This window comes from Mustela erminea, chromosome 19 (assembly GCF_009829155.1).
Source record: "Mustela erminea isolate mMusErm1 chromosome 19, mMusErm1.Pri, whole genome shotgun sequence".
NCBI lineage: Eukaryota > Metazoa > Chordata > Mammalia > Carnivora > Mustelidae > Mustela > Mustela erminea.
In genome coordinates, this window is record NC_045632.1 from 31,842,286 (window position 1) to 31,858,293 (window position 16,008).

The 16,008-nt window shown below is 50.0% G+C and overlaps 1 long non-coding RNA gene across 1 annotated transcript; it reads left to right on the plus strand.

The window, feature by feature from the left end:
• Positions 1–3,232: 3,232 nt before the first annotated feature.
• Positions 3,233–14,305, plus strand: LOC116580278. Its single transcript, XR_004281580.1, has 3 exons — positions 3,233–3,653; positions 13,827–13,913; positions 14,079–14,305. It is a non-coding gene; the product is annotated as an uncharacterized LOC116580278 (long non-coding RNA).
• The last annotated feature ends 1,703 nt before the right edge of the window (positions 14,306–16,008 follow it).

Below are 16,008 nucleotides of genomic sequence, written 5' to 3' on the forward strand. Positions count from 1 at the left end.
TGTTGTGTGTATAATTTACTTCTAAAATCTCATTTAGTTCTAAAAATGTCCTAGACATGGTTGGTTTTATGTTCTGTTTCTCTTTGTTCATGTATGTACAGATTTGCAGGCCTTCTCCTCATGGTGGTTTGTTTCCTTGTGATTTTGTGAGTTTTTCTTATGAAGTCATGTTGTCTTGGCTCTTTGTCTATAGGAATGGTTTGAGGCCGAGTATGTGGGGCAGTACTCTAGGGAAAACTTGCATTTGCTTCTGCCAGTCTTCCTGATTAATGACCAACATGGGACCACTTAAAAAAAAAAAAAAAAAAAGTTGGCAGAGGGCTTTTTGCACCATATATATAACTTTGGTGAATGGATTCCTACTTGACACCCAAGTTAGGCTCATGACTAAGTTCTTGGAGGAGACTGGTAAGAAAACCTCCACGGTCTCTCCTCTGTGGGATGGTGAGTTGTTTTCGGTAACAGCTTTATTGTGATATGGGGTGATATTTTTTGTCCTAATTCACTTACTGAGTAGGCCACCTTTCAGGGGTCACCAGTCTAAACAGCTACCTTGCTCGGGCCCCAAGCCTTGTCTTTGCTGCTCCACACACCAGAACCCCTTTCTAGTGAAAGCTTACATCTACCAGGTGTTAGCAGTTGTTCCTTGGGCCAACACTAGTCCATGCTTACTTTCTGTCTGCTTTGGAACATTCTGGTTGTTTCTGGTTTCCAAGGATTTCATTTGCTTTTCTTGCCATCTCATTTATGCATTAGACCCAAAAGTGCCTTCTTACAAAATATTTTATGCAGCTTTTTTTTTTTTTTTTGTGTGTGAATGTGTGTTATGTAGCAGGAAATTTTTTCCTAAAACATCTATTCTGTCATTATACTGGACCAGGCAAATGAGCTCTTAATATGCAGCCTCTCACTTAGTCCTAGAAACACTCCCTAGTAACCAAATACCCTCAATTTACAGATGAGGAATTAGAGACGCAGAGAGGGTCAGCAACACAGCTGGTGCTGCCCAGCCAGCACATGGCAGAGGCAGGATTCAAGCCCAGGTCTGTGGGGCTCTAGTGCCCATGTCCGTAATGGGGTGGACTTGCTGAAGTCAGCATCCCGGATGTCTTCGGGTTCATGCTGGGTCCTTGGGCCTCTGGAGCAAGCACACGAGAGGAACGTCTCGGTTGCCGAGGGTGATGTTTACAGTGCCCCGGAGACTCTAGCGCTTTGGCTCCGCATCCAGGCTGGACACAGAATCAGACAGGCTCGTCAGCTTCTCTGCGAAGTGGCGATGGCCACCCAGAAAAGTGCCATTTGCTGAATCAGGCATCTTCAGATATTATAAATGGGCCAGTTCAGACTTGGGAAAACATGCCAGGGGAAGAAAACTTGGCTGATGGAACATTCCAGGCCATTAAGCTATTACAAAGGGAGGCTTTTTGAGGGTAGCTCATAAGTAGGCTTCTAGAGTCACCCAGGGAATATTCCCATGGAGGGTCCCCTCCTCCTCCGAGTGTCCTCTGTCCCTTTTCTTATCTCTCCCCACCCAACTGCCCAATCTAGCCTGTGGGCCCCAGGGAGCAGCCCCCTCCAGCTTCTCCTGGTCTTGGCTCTGCACTCCCTTGGGGGGATCCAGTGCTGGGTGGATGGGGTTGTACCAATATCTGGGCATCTCTTCATCTCTTCTGTAGCTGTTCTGGTTGCTGGGAAGGAGCGTGCCAGTCTCCAAGTCCTCTGAGCTTCTGCCTTTGTTTCTCCAAAGGGAGATTATTTGTGTATTTGTCAGCAAAGTTAGAAACATAGACACTAACCCCTGTTGGGCATTCTCTCTGTGCCAAGCGCTTGTTTTGCAGGAATGAGCAGAAGTTATTTTGATTTTGATTTTTTTTTCTGCTTTTTGACTCCCATTCATGTTCCCTTGTATCTTACATTATTTTTCATTGCACTGTCTCCAGCTCACAGGGGCTGGACCTGTACCCCCTGGGTGGGGATGGGGGAGGTCAGGCAGGGCGGAGGCTCTGGACTTGGCCATGATGGGGCTCGAGTTCTAGCTCTCTCACTTCTCTGCATGCATGCCTGTGAACCTGAGCCTGAACCTGATGCAGGTTCTCCATCTGCAAAATGGGGTAATCCTGGTTGTTTCCGCAGAATGCCAGGTGGAGTGCGTGCGGCAGACATCTGAGAGGTCGTTCGTGGTCACTTCTCATGCTCGCCAATGGCTGAGTGTCTCTGCCTGAGTGTCCTCATGGCCCCAGGGGGAACAGTCCTGAGAAGTCAAGCCCCAGGGAATGCCCTCAACCCGTGAGGCATGGGAGTTGCTGGGTAAGTACCCCCATTTTGTGGTGTCTTTCTGCAGCCTCTCAGGAGCTGCCCAGCACGCTCGAGCCCCCAGTTACCCACTGGGGTCCTGCTCCCGAAGCCGCTCGCTCGGACAGACTTTCCTCCCTTCCCGTCTCTCCTCCCCACCCCCTCACAGTGCTTCCTGAGCTCCCTTTCCAGATAAACAGGTATGCTTATCCTTGCCCTGGGGGGTTCACTCCCCCTCACACACCGCCTCGGAGATCTGTTCGGAAATGTCATTCTGTTGCTTGGGGATGACACTCTCCTGAGTGTAAGACTGTGGAAATGAAGGCCATGAGGAAGCCACCAGCTGGGGGACACTGCCTCCTTGGCCCCGGGGAGCTTGCTCATTGACACTGGAAACACTTTTAATATTGTTTTTCCTGCTAAAACATTAAAACCTGCAGCCCGTGTGCCAGTGCGCCCAGATGCAGGCTTTGGCAGTCATACGTAGGTGGGTGGTCTCCTGCTTCCCATCCATTCAGACATCTGCATTGGCCAGTGGCTCTCTGACCTGTCCCTGAAATGGATAGAGGGGCTCCCGGCTCTGTAGGCTGCATCAGGACTTTTGGCCATTGGTCTGTGGCTGGGCAGCGGGACCCTGTTCTGCCCAGTGGGGGTCGGCATATGATGGCCTCGTCCCTTTCTCTGTGATTTGCCCCCAGCTACTGGGTACCACAAGAGACTTGAGAATCAGGTAGCCTTTCTACTCCCATGTTACAGATGAAGAAACCGAGGTTCAGAGTGGGAATGAGACTTGCCCCAGTACCCCCGGGGGAGTGAGTAGAAAGCCTTGGTTGGAAGCCAGGATTGCTCTGAGGCAAGGGAAGGGGTGGAGGAGGGAGCCTCAGGGGTGGAGATCCCACGAGACTGGCCTAAGCACCTTGCTTCCTGGTGGAAAGCCCTAGGGGTCCAGTTCCTTGGAGATGTCGCTGGGAAGTTTTCGAGGCTGGGTGGGCTTCTCAGGGAATGGTGAGGCGGGAAGGCCAATGCAGGGGGTACAGTGCTCCCTCCCTGAGAGGGTGTTTCCTTCGATGCTGAGAGAGAAGGAAAGGTGGCCACCGAGGGGGCCTCCCAGCATGCAGGAATCTGGTCCCAGCTGCCTGAGGCTGTGCCAAAAGCCTGGGATTTACTGCCCTCCCCCGCCACCCACCCCAGCCAGCTGGGGAAAGGGTGTTGAGGGGAAATGCATTCCAAATCAAAAAGGCATCAGGGCCACCCCTGCCGGCATCACGAGGTTGGTCTGCAGAGCCGGAGAGAATCACCTGGGACAGATCACACCAGAGCCCGATCTCCATGGGACAGGTCTGTACAGCGGCATCTTCAAGGTGAGTGAAGACTATGCCAAAACTCTCCCTCCAGTGTATCAGCTGGATTCCATTTCATTGTTGAGCCTCACTATCACCATTGTCATCAAGCTGGCATTCTTTGGACATTTCCTATGTGCTTGATGCTACTCAAGTGCTTAGCCTATATGCCATTTAATCTTTTAAAAAGATTTATTTATTTATTTGAGAGAGAGAGAGAGAGAGAGAGAGAAAGAGAGCATGCAAGTAAACAGAAGGAGGGCCAGAGGGAGAGGGAGAGAGGCAGAGAAGCTGACTCGATCCCAGGATCCCGATATCACGACCTGAGCCGAAACCAGGAGTTGGAGGCCCCATGGACAGGGCCAACCAGGTGCCCTCTTTCATTTCATTTTAAAGCTCATCACCTCCCTGCAAGGTCGGTGGAGCTGCTGGCCATGTAGCACCGGTGTGTGGATTAGAAAAGGCTGCTCCCTCCTGGGTGGGTACAGACATCCCCGGCTCACCAAGCAGATAGGGGCTGGATTTCCAGCAGAAGGTGCCCTTGCTGGGGCATCTTAATGCAGCTCCCAAGACTGCATAGCCCTGGTGACCCGGGATGAATGACAACTCTCAGGATCCCCATTTTACAGATGAAGAAACTAAGACTAAGCAGGTGTTTGCCCAAGGTCACGTGGCCAGTAAGTGTCCAAGTCAGGATTCAAAACTGCCTGAGTCCCCAACCGCCAGGATTCACCATGACATCACATTTTATAAGCACTCCATTGTATAAGCACACGTTGCGGTGGTGTTGGGGGAGAGAGCAGGAGTCTATCTCTAATGATGCCTTTCATTAAAACCTTATCATTACCCGATGTGTATAAAAAGAAGATAATTTGCTACAGGTTTAAAGTCATCCGTAGAATGGGGGAAAAAATCAACAACCAAACAGCAACACAAACCCCAAACTTGTAAATACTATTAGCTGCTCTCCAACTTGGTTGAATTTAGCCGATGTTTTCGGTGTTGACTTTCCCAGCTATCTGCTTGACTATATAAATCCAGTTGACGTGTCTTTATTCAGATAAAACTCTAATACTGCAAGTGTAGCAAATTAGATGCAAATGCCCCCTTTTTATTTTAAGTATACTTAAAGCTGCCTTTCCAATGCAAATTTCATAGGAAATCTCAACCAGCTAGGACAGACATCTTAGCTGTCAGCAGGCAAATGCTTTCATTTCGGTCTCAGGCAAGGGAGCTGCCTGCTTTTTTTTTCTTTCTGCCCCTGCAGACTGAGATAATTAAAACTATAGAGAAATAGTTTTAAATATACATGATACACACAGTTCCTTAAATTATGGGATAATGCATAAATTCACCCATTACCATATTTGATAGCGGTCTCGCTGACCAAAGTTGGGAGGCGGCAGTGGGGGGGTGGGCAATGTGGTTTTCTCCAGCATCTCGCTTCTGCTGTCATCAACCACACGGCTCCTGTCGCTTTACCTGCTGTCCTAAGGAGCCCTGGTAATGGTTCAAAAAGAGGTTGTGAACACACTCATTAAAGAGGGGCTGCGATGTGTGTTGTTTTTTCTTTTTTTTCTTTTTAAGAAATAAAAATGTTAATGGTAACTTTTTTTCCTTTTTTTTCCCCCCCGGCTGTCTGAGTCTCTTTGGAATACATATCCATTTCGGCTTTGATTTGTTGAGCTCCCTGAATGAGTTTATCCAAACAATGTGAATTTACTTAGATCTCTCTCAAATCCCACATCTCTTGTGGTTGATAAAGCTGACTTTAGCTAAGAAGGGCTGGATCAGTGTGATTTGAAATTCACATTGAAAATGATAAGGGCTTTGCTGGAAATAATAAAGCATAGTCAAACGCTGTCAGGAGGAAACAGTGGAGCATGCAGGGAGAAATTCGGTAAGGCCGTGCCCCACCCTCCCCCTTCTCTCCAGAATCAAGGTAGAGAAGGGAGGGGAAAGGTGGAGGGGGGCTTTGCTCAGACACACAGTTTAGCTTTGTAGGTGATGGGGATGATAATTCTAAAGAGCTCTGTGCATGAGCTTTATTCTTCATGCTTAGAAAATGGCAGCCATCCCTTGATGGGTGATGGACACCCATGGGCGTTGGGGGTGGCAGCCATCTTTGCTAGCGTGGTGCCCGCCCCTGCTGGAATCCATCTCCCACCGGCCCAACCACTTCTGTCTCCATCTCCGTCTCTGTGTTTGGTCTCCTCACCTCTTTTTCTATTTCTGTCTCCTCAGATTCCTTTCTGAGTGCCTAATCCATGCCTCGTCCTGAACTAAACGTTTCCCCCGTTTCCTCCTGATTACCCTAGGAGGCAGAACACGTATCCGACCCCTTTGTAGGAGGTGCCATGGAGATGTGGCCCAGGGGAGCCGTCAGGGACACCCGCGTCCTTCATCCTCTTTCCCTTCAGCTGCCAGGCAGAGACCAGTGCCTTAAGGAAGTGATGCTTGGAAATGGTTCTTGAGCAACTTTGAAGGAGGAGGTTTTTCTGGAACACGTTCTCCGGTGAAACTGAAGGGGAAGCCAAATGTCCCTTGGTGGGGGGCAGGGGGGGTGGGAGCGCGCAGAATTGCCCCCAGTGGGGAACCCTGTGGAGACTTGGCCCCTTCAGAGCTCGGATTCCTCCTTTCCCTTAAAAGGCAGGTTGCACGTAGGTTCGGTCCCCTCCTCCCCGTTTCCCTTTGTCTCGGAAGACCCCGCTTTCACACACCCTCCTAAGCAGCTACGCAACCTTCCCTGGAAATGGTGCATCAGAGGAGCTTTGCCACTGAAACCTTATTTCTAATTATAATAATCGCTCCCCATTGTCTTTACCATTGGGGCAGTCGGAGCAGGCGCGGGGGCTTCTCCTCACTGCCTTGATCTGTACAATCCTAGTTCAGCTTTGATGAATGACTTTTTCGACTGCTTCTGCCCTGTGTGTGTGTGTGTGTGTGTTTGTGCATGTGTGCATGGCTCTGTGTGTGTGTGTGCGCACACACACACACACACACATGCATGGGTGTGCATGTGTGTCTGTGTATCGGGGGAGCACAGGGACCAGGCTGGGGGGGGGGGGGCGGGGTGAGTTCTTCTAAGGCCTTGACTCTCTCTGCCCCGTTGCGGCAATCCGTTTCCCCTCCACCCTGTAAGGCAGCTGAGCTCCGAGCTGACCTCTCTTCTCCCTGGCGCTGGTGGTGGGGGGGGGGTCTCGCCTCTCCCACTCCATCCTCCACCTGGGCCAACTCTCCTGACCCCACGACTCCCTGTTTCCTAACTCACGCCGCTAATAGCCACTGATCACCGAAGGGCAGTTTAAATTCTATTTAGACTTAAAAAAAAAAAAAATAGAAAAAAAGAAGAAGCCAAACTTCAAAAGCTCTCTCCCGCGAGCGGAGCGGAAGCCACATCCAGCCATTACCAGCAGAAGCCGGATCGATACGTGTGCAACATCCCCTGGCTGGGGTTTCGAGGAACTTTTATTATGAGCGCGGTTAAGCTGTTCTAAAGTGGGGCATCATTTATAAAACAAACGGATCCCTTCCAAATAGGTTATTTTCCTGGTTAATGACCGATCGTCTGCCCTGGGGTCTGTCTGTGTTAAGATTCCAGATGGGAACAGGCACTACCAGCCCAATTATCTTTATTAAGTGTTTTTCCTCCCCCTTTCTGAAAAATGAAATGGCAGCCGGCTCAAATGTCTCCTCCTTCCCCTTGTCCTCACCCCTGCACCATTTCCTGCGTTCGCCTCATTATGGACAAGTATGTCCTTTAAGACACGGAGACTAATGAGGCGGTTTTATGAGACTAATACATTTTAAATTTTAACACTGGAGCTAGCATCTTTAATTGTACAATTATACATGCGTTTAGCACATGCACGCGCGCTCTCTCTTTTGCTTTAAAAGATAACAAACCACAGGTGACTGAAAGTATGTGAAAAGGCAGAATTTATGTTATTCTTTAGGGTACTAAATCATGCGGGACTAGAAATTGTTTTTCTCCTGACAGGTTTCTGAAGCAGAATTAGTTACCTTTTTGAAGAAAAATTAAAAAAAAATTTTTTTTGTTGTTTTGTTTTGAATCAGGGAGGACGCAGATGGGTACATTGTGCCGGTGGTGAATTTGTCTTCTGTCTCCCATTTCGACCTATAGGGAGAGTGTGGCTAAAAAGTATTTTGAGAACGAGAGAAGCCTGGATGTTCTGAGTCCCAGCAGCTGCAGCGGGTGAGAGAGAGGGAGAGAGAGAGAGAGAGAGAGAAAGGCACTACCCCCATGCATCCCGTCTCTAACAAAAGCCCCCTACATTCCCCACCTGACAGGACTTTATCGGGTAGTAATAAATAAGGCTGAATTATTGATGATGAGAACTGCTAATATTATTATGACCTCAATTAAGTGCTTTTTCCAGACACATTAGTAACAAAGGGTCTTCCCTCTCCTGGTTGCTGGTTTTCTCCCCCAGGCCCCACTTTACATTAAAATCTAATTGATCAAACCTATTTGCCATTCGCACAAGAGCGATCACCATAATGGGTCATCTATCAGCATGGGTTCCTCATCAGGCTATTAACACCTTTTGTTGCTGGCCTCAATTCTGTACCAGCTGAGAGGATCAGAAAGGCAGGGCCTCCGATCTGGAAGGATCGTGTGTGAGGTCTGACTTGTGCTTCCTTTTAATTGCCCTCTTTAACATCCTTGCAAAACCCTGTAAGATGCTCTTGCTCCCGAGGAAGTCCCGTCAGGCAGCTGTGGAGTGACAAGATGGCGGCCTTCCTATTAGAACAGAAGGTGTTTCGGGGGTGGGGGTTGGCCACCTCCACTGCTGCTCACTGCCTCTCCATCATCTCCCCCTCCCTGTTGGCCCTTACATGGCCTGCTCCAGGGAGGCCCAGAGACAGGACAGGTCCTGTCCTGTGGGAGTCTGGAACTTGGTGCTGGACGTGAAGATGTGGAAAGTGTGCAGGCAAGCACTTATTGTCAGAATTGGAGACTAAAATGGAGACCTAAAATGGAGACCAGTCACCCCTGAGCAGAGCCTTCCCCGGACTCCCTGGGTCACTCACAGAAGGTCCATGATGACCCATAAGCTCTCTGCACTGTGAGCACAATTGTGTTTACGTGTATTTTCTTAGAGAGGTTTATAGCTTCCATGAGATTACCAAATTTATCCCTGACCCCAAAATGGGTTAAAAATATCTTCTTGGGAGCTTCCTAGTTGGGGAGGTCTTCTCTCAGTCCGACCGTCACTCAGGATTGGATCTCTGGCTTTAGGAAGATGGTGAGGCCATAGAGATGGACACCGCTCTTGATATACCATGGTGTTGGGTCAGACTCTCTCTCTGGGCCTCTGTCTTCTCTGCCTATTTGGTCCAAAGAAAAAACTCTCATCAACCTCCTGCTGTCCAAAGTGACTATGGGAATAGGCTTTCTAAATTAGTCTAACTTGTGCAGGGCCTCCCACTGGCTACTGGAAGATACCAGAGAATAGGACACGCCCTGCATTGGTTGTGTTGCTCCAAATATGACATGACAGGAACTCTCTTCGGGTGACATTAGACAGCTTGGAGCACTATTCCTGGCCATCTCTTTGGCCCACGCCGCCCTACCTACTCCCCACGAAAATAGCTTTATCATTTTTTCCCTGATTATAAATGAATCCATCCTGAAATCGCTCAGAAGGGAATTGAAACCTCCTCAAATCTTAACATTTTGGCTGGCCTCATTTCTCCTTCCCTGCCATGCAAATAACAATAGGAACATCTCCAGGAAGTTGTGTTGTTGTTGTTGTTTTTTTCCTCCAAGAATGGGACTATATATATTTAAGTGGTTAATTTGTTAATTTTCTTATTTACTTAACAATTATATTATAAACATCTTTCCATGTAAATACGGTCCATCCTCCTTAGTTTAAATGACTGCCTAGGATTTAATCGAATCGATTTTTCAAAGCATATTACCCAATCTGCTCTTGTTAGATATTTCCCGTGTTTCCACTTTGGTCAGTTTATAAACAGGGCTGCACTAGAGGTCCTTATATAAACCGATCTACTTACCCAGTGATGTTCTTCATGGATTGGGAAAAGCAGAATTCCTGGGCTAAACGGTTTGTGTTACACTGTTTTGTTTGAGTTAACAGTACAGATTAAGGCATAGGCTACATCACCAATGTGATTTCTGAGGGGGCGCTAACTGGCGTTTCTGTCAAAAGGTTGTCCAAGGTGAGAAGCCTCGAGGGGAGGAAAACTCAGCAAATTAAAGCTGCCTTGGTGGGTTTGCTCTCTGCAAGTGCGAGTCTGGAAGCACCAGGCACGATCAGGCTCAGGTTTGCTACCCGGTGCAGGGAGAGGCAGGGCTGAATCTTTTGTCTCTTCTGGAACTGCTGATGGACAGACATACAGCCACTTCGGTGAACAGGACATCTCTGTCCAGAAAGAGGTTGCGGGACGGGCAGCTGGGAGGTGATTCTCGGCTCTCGCCTCATCTCAGAACTGCGTTCTCACTCCCGTGCCAGATGGCCAGGCCGGGGTGGGGTAGAGGGGTGTCTGTCTGCCTGCTGCTCCTCCAGAGAAGGGGGTGGGCAGGAGGCCCCACGGCTGTGACGCATTCCGTCAGGAAGCACAGGATATCACGAGCACTGCTTGGTGGCTTCTCACCCTGCGTTGTCTTAATTCAAGCTGTCATTCATAAACCAGGAGAAAACTAAAATCAATAAGTGGTGAAAATGGGCTTTCAAGGCAAACTAAAGTCACAGAGGAGGGAGGAAAAGAGAATCTGTTGCCTCAGTGGGTTACCTTTTCCCTTCCTATGTGGGTGGCTGGATTTCCAGCCTATGGTTTTTGATTTCGTTTTGTTTGTTTGTTTGTTTGTTTTTAAAGGAGATGGGGGCAGAAAATTGGTTCATTCCCCTTTAAAATATACAGGATGTCAGTGGGTATCTGGGTGGCTCAGTCGGTTAAGCATCTGACTCTTGCTTTCGGCTCAGGTCATGCTCTCAGGGTCCAGAGATCCAGTCCCGCATCAGGCTCTGTGCTCAGTGCAGTCTGTTTGACGTTCTCTCTCTCCCTCTCCTTCTGCCTAGTCCCCCGCACTGCCCCCACCAGGGCTCTGATTCTCTCTTTCAAAAAAAAAAAAAAAATTTAAATATACAGAGTGTCCATTGGACAAGACCTTGGCGGTGGGGGACCCATTATTTGATGGGATCACAGAGTACGTGGGGACGATGGTGTTGGGATGTGTCTGTATTTTATCCCAGGGCAACTGCAGGTTTGTTTTAAGATGTCTGTCTGCTAATTGCTGTGTTACTTTCTACCAGTCAATGTACTTCTCTGGGCCATGTCTTACCAGCCAGAAAACAAATTAGATAAGGTGCAATGATTTTTTTAGCCTGTTCTCTGATGAGAGACCACAGCTGATGTGAGCTGGGTTGTGAGTGAAGGGGTATTAGGGGGGACATTGAGGTCAGGACATTTAGGGCTCTGTTCCTTTTGTCTTGATAGCGGCTCTGCAAAAGATTTCATGGGAAGTTAGAATTTCAGAGCAGAGGCAAAAGTTTGGCAAAAATTAGTGAAAGAGAGGGTTTCTGAATTTCTTTCCATTTCTGAGAGACTAGAAGCATCTGTTGAGTGCCTACAAGTTATCACTGAGAATCCAGCTTGGACTCAGTCCACCTTCTTCTGGAGACCAGGGTAGGACCAGCAAATAGTGGCATTGGTGGATGGCCTAGGTGGGCGATGGGCTCTGGTTCTGGCTATTCCTGGAAACACGGAAGGACTCCTTTGTCACAAATGAGATATCTCAACCAGGTCACTCTTCATCTCTGTGTGTCATGGGCTTGGTGGTCAAACATGGAATAGGAGGAGACACTTGCCAGACCAGGAATAATTTTAAACCAAGGGACAACAGCAGAGACAAGGCAACACCGCCTTAGTGGGCATGAAACTTCATTACCCAATCTCCGTGGCAAAGTGAGGTAATAATTTCCTGGGCATCCTTTGAAGGAGCCAGACTTTTGTAGGTTGGCACCGAAAGGGTAGCCTGTGGAGGAAGGAGGGAGGGGTCCAGCCTCTCTACCTCACCCCCAGCCAAGTGTTGGTCCTGAAGCCATTTCAGGCAAGTTCCCTAAAGGCCCCTTCCAGTGCCTAGTTAGAAATCCTGGGGTCTCTGAGGGGCACACAGATTTGCCCAACACAAACATAGAAAACCATTTAGTGTTAAAAAAAAAAAAGAATCATGGGCGAGAGGTTTCAGAAGTAGAGATGTGAGGTTATCTGTATTTAGAACAAACAAAATGAGCCAATGTGTTGGGAAGACTTTCTAAGAAGTGCAGCTCAGCAAACTTGACTGGCAGCTCGAGGGCTACTTTTGACCAGGAGCTGGTTTTACGAGGCAAGGATTTACTTACACTACTTGTGGGGACGGTGCCCTGGCCTTTCGGAAAAGTGTGGAAGGTGTGCCTGGCCAAGATGGGGACAGAGCTGTGTTGATCTTCACGTCACACAGCTGGCGCCCAGTGGGTGTGGAGTGTGTGCACTTGGCTGGGGAGACAAGTAGACCCATCAGGCAGAGAAGAAGGCTCAGCGCACACCCATGGGCTGGCGAGCCCAGCAGCCTGGTGATCCAGGTGGGCCAGACATGATAGTGGCCCTGGGTCTCCTTGAACTCTTCCTACCTGTCAGCTTGATTAGTGTGCAAAGGGGCCACCATCTCACCGGTCAGAATAGCGCCCAGTATTTCCTGAGCACTTTCTCTGGGCCACACGCTGTTCACAACACCTTACTAATGGACTTGAAGACCCTTGGAGCCAATCCCCTCAACAGCCCAGTTATTAACCCATTTCACAGATGAGGGACTTTGAGACTCAAAGAGGTGTAAGTGGCAGAGCCTGGATTTGTTCCTGACTTGGGAGTCTGGATGTGACGCTGGGAGACTATTGTCTTGGAAAGCACACACCTGTCCATTTGAAGGGAGAGAAACAGAAACCTGGAGCCTTCAATGTTCAATCTTGGCCGCCACCAGCCCCCTTTTCTATGAAGTCCTTGAGGAACACACATACCTTGAGAGCAGGGGCAGGGCTCCTCTATTCAGAGCTGAGGTCCCCCCCCCAGCAGCCCCCCAATTCAGCGTTCTGCCAATGGGGACTGAGCTGCAGGGCACACTCCTCTGCTCAGGATACAGGGAGGGCAAACGAGAGGAAAGTTCTCAGAGCCTCAGTTACCAGCTGCAAGCCTTCCCAGGTGGGGAGGGTTTAAGGTGCAGAGAGAGACACCATGAGCCCCCACCCCCCACCCCTGGAGAGCACCGCCCTGCCCTCTTATGAGCATGAGCCTCAGAACCTTTCCAGGACCTGGCCCCTGAACCGTCTCCAGCCTGACAGAGGTGAGCAAGAGAAAGGCAGAGAGCGCCTGACCTGTATTCTTCTTCTTCCCAAGGCCAAGGGCTTCACTCTGTGCACATTCAGGTGGGGGAGACGCCCGCCGCGCTCTTCTTCCGTCTCGTATCTTGATGGCCAAGTTCAGTTTCCAAGGTGGTGTTGCCAATCGCCGAGAACGCATGGGGAAGGTGTGGAGTCCTCGCGGTGTAATTCTTAATTTTGTAGAGTTGTGGAGCCCTATTCATTTCATGTGACAGTCTCTTCCTTCCCCCTACCGTGACGGAATGTTCTGTGGCGTATGTTATGATCTTTAATTAAAGGGAACTTAATTTGCTTTTGAGGCATCCTTTGTTCCTGGGAGACACCCTAGGGTGTTTTAAAAAAACAGGTTTGGAAGCATTGTCATTGAAGCCCAGAGTCCAAGGCGGACCCGCTGCTCCGGACAGACGCTGGGTCGACTGGGTATCGGAGTTGGGGGGTGTCTGTCCCCTCCGGGCTGTGCTTCGGTGGAGAAGATGGAACTTCTCCAGGCCCTCCCCACCAGCCTCGGGGTTCGTCTGCCCACCTTCCAGCGAACACAGACCCCACAGGCTCCGGGAACGGACCGTGGGCCAGAATGATGTTCGAGAAGGGGACGGACCATTTAGATGACAAATGGGCTTCAGGACACTGTCAGAGAGTTCGGGTGGGGGAGACTATTAGCAGTCACACCGAGGCGGACGCATCTGTGATGCCAGAGTCGGCCGGTGGGTCCCCACTGCTGTGTTTACTGCTCCTTAATGCGGTATTGTTTACTCACAATTAAACCCTTTACCATTAATTTAACTTTCAGATGCTGAAATTGGTCACACAGCCTCGAGTCTCAAGGCCCGGACAGATGTGTTCTATACACTTGTTTAAACACGGCGCTCATTAGGAGGTAATGCATGTATAGCAAGTTGATTACACCACAAAGCGGGCCGCTTTATCACGGGGGCCTCTCAGGAGGCGGCGGGAGGGGCCGTCAGCTGCCGCTGTCACTCGCCCCCCCCACCCCCCAACCCCCGGATCCTGAGTGACGGCTGGGCCCGCCACCTCCTCGCAGGCCTGCTCGGAAGTACACAGCTTCCCGTCAGAGAGCCGCCGAGCTGCCTTGGAGGACGTATTAATTGTTGTCAGCCTCCATTTCACACTCCAGATAACAAACGAGAGCCACCCTGGCAGTGTTTAAGGAAGATAAACAAGTTGCCTGAGCCCCTGCAATTAAACACGCTTGCATATTTAACTGAGATGTTTCCTGTAAAAAAAAAAAAAAAAAAAAAGAGGCAGCACTACCCCGAGCAGCAGGGTGTGTGTGGGGGGGTGCCCAGGGTGGGCCTCCGTCCTCTGACCTGGAAGCTGCCGGCCCCGTGGGGCTCAGAGGCAGGCCCCGAGTTTGCGGTGTCTCCCGGTAAGCCGTGTTTCTGCATCTTGGGCCGGACAGCTGCTGGGAGGAAGGGTAAGGGGATGGATTCTGGAGGCTGGCTACAGGGGCATAAGTTCCAGATGCGTTTTTATATGCTGTGTGACTGCGGGCACGGGGCTTCTTTGAGCCTCAGTTTGCCCATCTGTAAAATAGGCATGCTAATAGGACACCAGGTTGTGTTTCTCGAGGGTGGAATCAGGTTGCAGTTTGTGGCCCTGTGTTTACCCCGTAGTAAAGGGTGAGAACATGGGGACGGTCAGCAGTCAAGTTAGTACACTTTCTGTTCACCTTTGAGCAGATACGTTTGTTTAACAGCAGAGGGTTAGAAGAAAGAATGAGAGGTTACCCCTGAGCTGAGTAGGGTGATGGCCGTCCTTTGCTCCGCAGTCCACAGAGGGCCGGATGGAATGAACTCGAGCCAGAAGCCTGTGGCGGGTCTTTTGCCTCAGGGCAGATTTAACAGGCCCAGGAATTAGATAGATCCCCACCTTCCAGAGAGTTCCAGAAATTTCCACCCCAACCTCTGTGAGGAACGAACCAGCCAAACAGCCCTATTTGCTTCTCTAGGCCTTCTCTTCCCCCTCCTCACCCCCTCCTACTGTTCCTCCTCCCCGCCTTCTCCCTCCTCCTCCCCATCCTCCGCCCCTACCTTCCTTCTTCCTTAACTTGGCTCTGCCGTAAAGCAATGCATGTCCACTAGCCCCTATCACCTGAAGGGCCCCTACTCGTACCCTCATCCGTCCCATGGGTGTTTCTCCTTCACAGCATCTCTCATCTGTCCCATAAGTTCATTATTTGAGAAATTATCTGCTTAATTTCCATCTTGCAATGAATACGGGCTCTGTGTCCGTGCTGTTCACCCTCAACCCCAACACTCAGGATGTTGCCTGTGGGTGCCGAAAAGCGGTGCATTGCTTGACCCGCTGGCATGCGTCAGACCCTGTCTCTTGGGGATCCAGAGAGAGGAAAAGTCCTTATGATTCCTCATGACCTCTTTTGTCTTTTTCTTTCTATGACTCAGTGAGGCTAACCCTGCTCCTCTGTGTCCATTTCATTGTTGGGGAGGGAGGGGAGGAGGGTTCAGAGAGGACCTCCATCAGCTAGGTGCTTCCGGGGCCCCTGCCAGGGACCCACGAGTCAGGGTTTTCCCTCCAGTCTTGCTGACACCGCCAACAGCTCGAGAACCCACGATGATTTGTCCTTGGACAATGCAGAAAGGATGTGGCTCTGCCTTGTGGGTGCATTTTAGGGAGGCGGGACCTACATTATTTGTCTCCACAGCTGCTTCCTCTGGGCTTTGCGGCTGCCCCGTGCGTCCCCTTCTCATCCGATCGCGTTACCCTTAATAAGCATCGCCCCGCCAGGAGAGGGGTGCCGAATTTGGTATCCTGAGAGCATGTGTGTGTGTGTGTGTGTGTGTGTGTGTGTAATGTGCTGGGGAAATGATCCCAAGGATACATTTGGCACAGCGCTCCCCCAAGACCCCAGCTTCCAGTTTGCTCAAACCCATTTGTATTTCCGCTCAGACCTTTGGGATCAAAATTCCTGACCCTGATGTGAAAAGCAAAAA